Raw genomic sequence first — 6,357 nt, forward strand, 5'->3', positions numbered from 1 at the left:
ATCTATCCTGCTGATTGTTATCATGACAATGATAAAATCAAAATCTTACTCCTGTGCTGATACAGTATTTCTTATACAGAAGCTTCTCTAATAGCATGCCAACAAATGTCACTAACACCACCGTTTATACTCAGACCATTCCATACAGACAGTCTGATCTACTAACTCACTGTGCAGCATTCAGGACTGAAATACATACAACATTTAAGTTATAAAAACTGCTATGTGCAGTGGAATGCTTCAAATTATTCATAACACACACACACAAAAATTTGGTGAACAAAACAAAAATGCAATCATATAGTCCAAAGATTGTTTTTTCCAGTGTTTAAGTTGACTATAAATAAATATCTACTGTGAGGTAGGGGAAGGGGTAAGGGAAGGGAAGAAGCTCCAGAACTCCAGAAAGAAAACCCAGGAAGATGGAGTTCCAATCTCACAAGTAGCTTTGTAGCTGGTGGCTTGTACTTCACCAAAATATGTGCTTTGCGTTTATCTTTTTCATATAAGAATAACAACTGTAGTTTGTTTCTGGCTACTTGACTAACACTAGGTTTCACAATAATCAAACATTTAGGGAAATAATTAGTTGCAAAAGTTGTGGCTATCAGCTGCACTTCTTATATTGCTTAGATATATCTATATATATATCACCTATCTATGCACTTCCTATATCAGCTGCACTTCCTTCAATATGAGTCAGCAGTGTGCCCTGGCAGCCAAGAGGGCAAACCGCATCCTGGGGTGCATCAAACACAGCATAACCAGCTGGTCAAAGAGGTGATTATCCCGCTGTATTCAGGATGGGTATGGCCTCACCTAGAGTGCTGTGTGCAGTTCTGGGCCCCATAATTTAAGAAAGATGTGAAGGTCCTTGAATGCATCCAGGGGAGGGCAACAAAGCTGGTGGAAGGGCTGGAAGGCATGTCCTATGAGGAGCGGCTAAAGACTTTGGGCTTGTCTAGTTTGGAGAAAAGGAGACTGAGGGGCGACCTCATTGCTCTTCTACAGCTTCCTGAGAAGGGGACGTGGAGAGGGAGGTGCTGAGCCCTTCTCCCTGGGATCCAGTGATAGGACGTGTGGCAATGGTTCAAAGCTGCACCAGGGGAGGTTCAGACTGGACATTAGGAAGCATTTCTTTACCGAGAGGGTGGTCAAACACTGGAAGAGGCTTCCTAGAGAGGCGGTCCATGTCCCAAGCCTGTCAGTGTTTAAGAGGCATTTGGACAATGCTTTTAATAACATGCTTTAACTTTTGGTCAGCCCTGAATTGGTCAGGCAGTTGGACTAGATGATGGTTGTAGGTCCCTTCCAACTGAACTACTCTATCCTATTCTATTCTATTCTATTTATCATCTAATAGATAAGTTCTTAGAGTATTGCCAATAAAATATCTTTCCTAAATAACTATATGTGTAAGTTGAGTCAGAGGTAATAAATTTCATATACTTACAACAGACAAATTCCTAAAATACTAAGTACCTACATTCCTTGTTATGCAAGGAAATCTGCAAAATTTCTTGCAGATTAATAAAAGTGAGCCACTCAAAAATATTTTTAGAAGATGAATAATGCAACAGTATTACATGGTACAATTGGTTACAATTTGGTAATCCTGCCTGAATTAAAGTTCTACCTCCTACTTACATTATGTAAAGTAAAGTGCATACTCAATTTGAACAACTGAATAGTGAAAACTGCTTTCCTTAAAAGTCTAATGACTTGCCTTGTTGCCTTTTCATTTACCTTTTCTATCTGTGAGTGCTGTGAGTGCTTATTTCTCTATCACAAAGAGGTAAACACTGTCGATCTCACTGAACAAACATAATACTCTTACACACTTGATCCAGCTGTATTTCCACAGTAGGGCTTTTTCTTTTTCTTTTTACCACATTGTTGGAAGAACAATGAAACAGACAAAAAAACCCAAGCCAAACCACAAACCTGTTTCTTGCTTTTTTAACATATTCAGGTAAAAGACCTCAGGCAAAATTCAATTCAGATATAAATATATGCATCAGTCTTCAAGAATTCCAACAGGACTCAATTGGTTTTGTGGTAAAAGCTGTAAAATTTAAGTTATAATTGGGATATAAGTATGAAATTCAAGTCTATCCAATAATTCCAACCGTGGCGTAGCTGGGTATCAGTGCTGTGGCTGCACACACACCCAGCACCCTCTGTCACTAATTTCCTGGGTGGTGCAGGAGCTTCCCAACTAGTCTCTGCATAGAAGAGACATCGAACTCGAGACAAAGTGAATGACTGAACCTTCAGTCAGCTTCACAACAAAAGTCCTAACTGTTGCAGGAGCTCTTCAGGTGGGAATTTCAGACAGCCCTGGAACTTCCCTAAGCAGGCCCGTCTATGCTAGACCTTTTGGCAGGTACCATCTGTATGCTTAAATGCATTTATTATTTATGCATAATTTATTATTATGCATTTAATAAAAATGCATCTACCTTGGATAAAGAATCTGGCAGGCCCACTGACTCCTCCAGGCAGTTCCTGATGCAAAACTGATGAAACTGTATACAGATAATTGTAAACAGTCAGTAGAAACCTTTTGTGCAGATACAGAAATGGTCATAAAGGACAGCCTCTATACATAATTAAGGTAGGAGATGTTTTGTGTAACATTTAAAGTAATCAATACAAACAGATCATCCAGGTGCTGGAGTGGAGGACTACAGGCCAACTGGCTTTTAAGAAATGAGTGAAATAACAGCACAGTTAGTCTAACTTGATCCAGGTGAACAAACTGCTGCAAGGATTCTTGCAATGGGGGCTCCTGCGACCACACAGAAAGCAACCATCTAGTTCGAGAGACTGGTTTCCCCTCAGGAGTGTTATACTATGCCAAGATGCCATTTCTTTTTTTGATAAAAAATTCTGCCTGTGAGCATCTCTACAACAGTTTCCAGTGGTTAAAAGGAGATACCAAAAAAAATGAGTATTAACACCAAATACGTCATCCTGTTTCAAAATACATTGCTTATGAGGAATAGTAAATGTCTTTTTGAAAGTGCAAGACAAAGAGATGATAGTACCACTACTGTGCAGAAGGATGAGTACTATTTTTGACTTAGCATTTCTCTACACTGCATGCAGAGCAGTCTTTGCAAACCCCATGCTTAAACAAAAACTTAATAGCAGAAAATGAGGTTACTAAATTTGAAACCTTGTATCTTCTACCACAAAAGCTGTATGCCTAGCATTTCCTCTAGTTTAGGTACTAGATGGAAATATTAGTCATGTACATTAGTTCCTTTGCCATAACAAAAAAAAAAAAAGGAAAAGCATGCATCACTAACATTTAATAACACAATATCTTTAACCTCATATGCTGAATAATAAATGCCACATCAAAGGAAGAAAATTGCAATATAGATCAGAGTAGCTAGGTTTTGCCTAAAGGCCAAAAACTCCTATAGGATGTGTTCATTCCCTTTGGTAAGAAGACTGGATGTACATGACAACAGTACATGAAGGCCAGCACAATTAATACATCTAACTTTGTGTCTGCCTCTGGAGCACTAAAAATGTTGCATGACTCTGGCCCAAATCATTTCTCCTCTAGAACTCAGAAAAAAGCATCTATAAGGGCACTGATGCTTGAATGAGACAGTGGCACAACGTGACTAGCTAGCTTCCAATAACAAAGTTGAATTACCCTCTGCATTTTTATATGACAGTTTAAAAATACTTAATACATGGTCACATTAGTACTTTACACAACCATTAAACTCCATAGACTCCAATACAACAAACAAAAAAAAAATTAATAACTTTAGCTATACAAAGAGTCTCATTAAATTCAAAAGGACAAGTCACATTTATAAAATTATAGCGGTGTGTATAAATAATCTTATAGCTGTATCTTACGTTTGCTTTAATGTTTTAACTTTAAAACACATGAAAACCAAATACATTTAATCTACCTGACTATCGAGTGGCTCCAATATGTTATACATAAAAAGCTCTCAGAAACTGACATAGAGAAACTGTTACTGTGCTTTATGTGACCCTGATCTTGCAAAAACTTTGAATGTATTTACCTTAATATGTATGAACAACTTCATTTGAGAATAAGTAGACTACTCATGACTACTGAGCAAGCATATAGTGAATTGTTTGCAGGATTAGAGTTTAAAGCTAATGCACACTGAAAACATACGAAACTATTAAAACATCAGTATCATTTTGTATTAATTCAGACATAGACACCTATGCTTTGATACACTCTGGCAAATCAGAAAGCTGTCCAGGCTTCCATTTGGCATTCTCCTTCCTTTCTCACGAGACAGTTTTGATCACATTACACTATATTGGATTCTAATAATTTATAATCTCACATAAGAGCTCCTAGTTGAATCTATGAAATAGTTACTCAAGAATGAGTCCCTGAACATTCACCAATCCACACATTTACTGTAACAATATGTTCCTACAATTAGGACAAAATATACAAAATATTCAATGTGCTTTTACATCCAAGTCTGTGTAAAATATTAGCCCCTTTCTAAACTAAGCAATAAAAGGCTAAATAGTTATTTCAAAAACATTTGCATTGCTTTTACTACTTGAGCTGCACCACAGTAATGAGAAAAGACAATAATAATTGACTATGGATAATATTTCTCGGAAAAAGCTTAACTAAATGGTGAATGGGTTCAGTTTAATTGTTGCCTAGGGTAGTGATACAGAATACTGTTTTAAAGATGGCAGTTATAGATCCTAGTAGATAAAAACTTGTAAGATTTGCTGATACTAAAGCTCTAGGGGGAATAATTATGTAGGCTACAATTGCATTTTAGGACAGTCTGTTCACAGTGCTATGGGATATCATTTCAATATGGGATATATGGGATATAATTTCAATGCTAAAGTTACATTCTCATGCTCATCGTAGTTGGCATCTACAGAAGCTGGAAATCTGGTGGGTTCTTTTCAACAGCAATAAGTTTAAATACTGCCAGTTGGGCAGTATTTTCATTAGGTAGTTATGTAGAAATCAGCTCTTGCATGGATAGAGATACTCCTCCCCACCCAAAAAAACCTACCTCTTTACCACAAGCATCAGAAGCTTGTGTAAGTGAATTCAAGCAGAAAATTCTGAAACTGCTAGATGCTTTCCAATTTATTTCTTTGCTCTTTTGTGTTTGGTGTTTTGATTCTGTTTTTCATATGAAATCAGAAAGAATAAGAAAAAACTGGTTTCTGTGTAGCATTCATCTGGATAAGAAGCAGAAGCATTAAGTGTTCTGGAAAAAAAAAAAGCCTTGAAACACTTAAACACTTTTTGTAGTTAATATACAAAGGATATGCACATGCATATATTATTACTCTTGTTTTTCAGTAATACAGGAAAAAATAACTATATGGTAAGATTAAGGTCTGTATAACTTTTTTTGAAATGGTTGACAGCAGTTTCCTATTTCTTTTCAGCCTGATTTATTCTGTGCATTCTTGCAGAATATTTTTTCTCTTAAATGATTTATCCTAGCCATGTTTCACTACACAGACCTTGGTTGTCCTTTTGTGTTTGTCTATGCCTTCCAGTTGGATAGTGTAAATAACAGAAAGGACTAGAGCACTTAGAGCTCCTCGTTCAGTTTTGCAGGTTCATTGATGTTCCAATGCTTAAAAAAACATTTGTTTAAACATCCGTCTATGCTCACATTTTTGTGCAGAAATAAATAGACAGAAATCAAAATAGCATCCAAAACAGCTAGGATGGAATTATCTATATCAGTGAACACTGTTCCAAAGTATTCTGTTTACCACAAAGGATTTTTTGTTCCTGTTGGAAGACATTACTCATAAGACTGAGTTTAAATATTTATCGCCGCCTTAGATTATATATTTGATTAACTGTCAGAAATTAAGAACTTTATTCAACAGGTAACATAGGGAAAATTATTTTTTTTATAATCAAGTTAAACTACTGGGAGATCAAATCAAGTTATTCAAAATGTAATTTCTGGAATTAATGAGAAAGTTTGGAGATAATCATCCTCTTAACAATTCTGAACTCACTTAAACATCCTACCTGCAGTGTACTACTTGTATCGTACCTTTAGGAAAACGCCTGATGGCATTGTTTCTTGAAAAGCCAGCATCATTAGAACCTTCCCAAGTTATTCTCGGCTGCTTCCAAAGCAAGAAATCATTTTCCCTGATATATGTTATAATCACTGCTGTTTCTTGATTTCATTTAGTTCTGTAGATAAAAGAAACAACCAAGGCCAGGCCCTCAAATAATGCCAGACCTACTGCTTATATAAATGTGTTTAAGAGAGAGGGACAGAGGGCAAGAGGAACGAAGATGAGTAAGATGATGAAAAAGTTGTTCTG

Source organism: Calonectris borealis, chromosome 2 (assembly GCF_964195595.1).
Source record: "Calonectris borealis chromosome 2, bCalBor7.hap1.2, whole genome shotgun sequence".
In the NCBI taxonomy this organism is placed as follows: domain Eukaryota; kingdom Metazoa; phylum Chordata; class Aves; order Procellariiformes; family Procellariidae; genus Calonectris; species Calonectris borealis.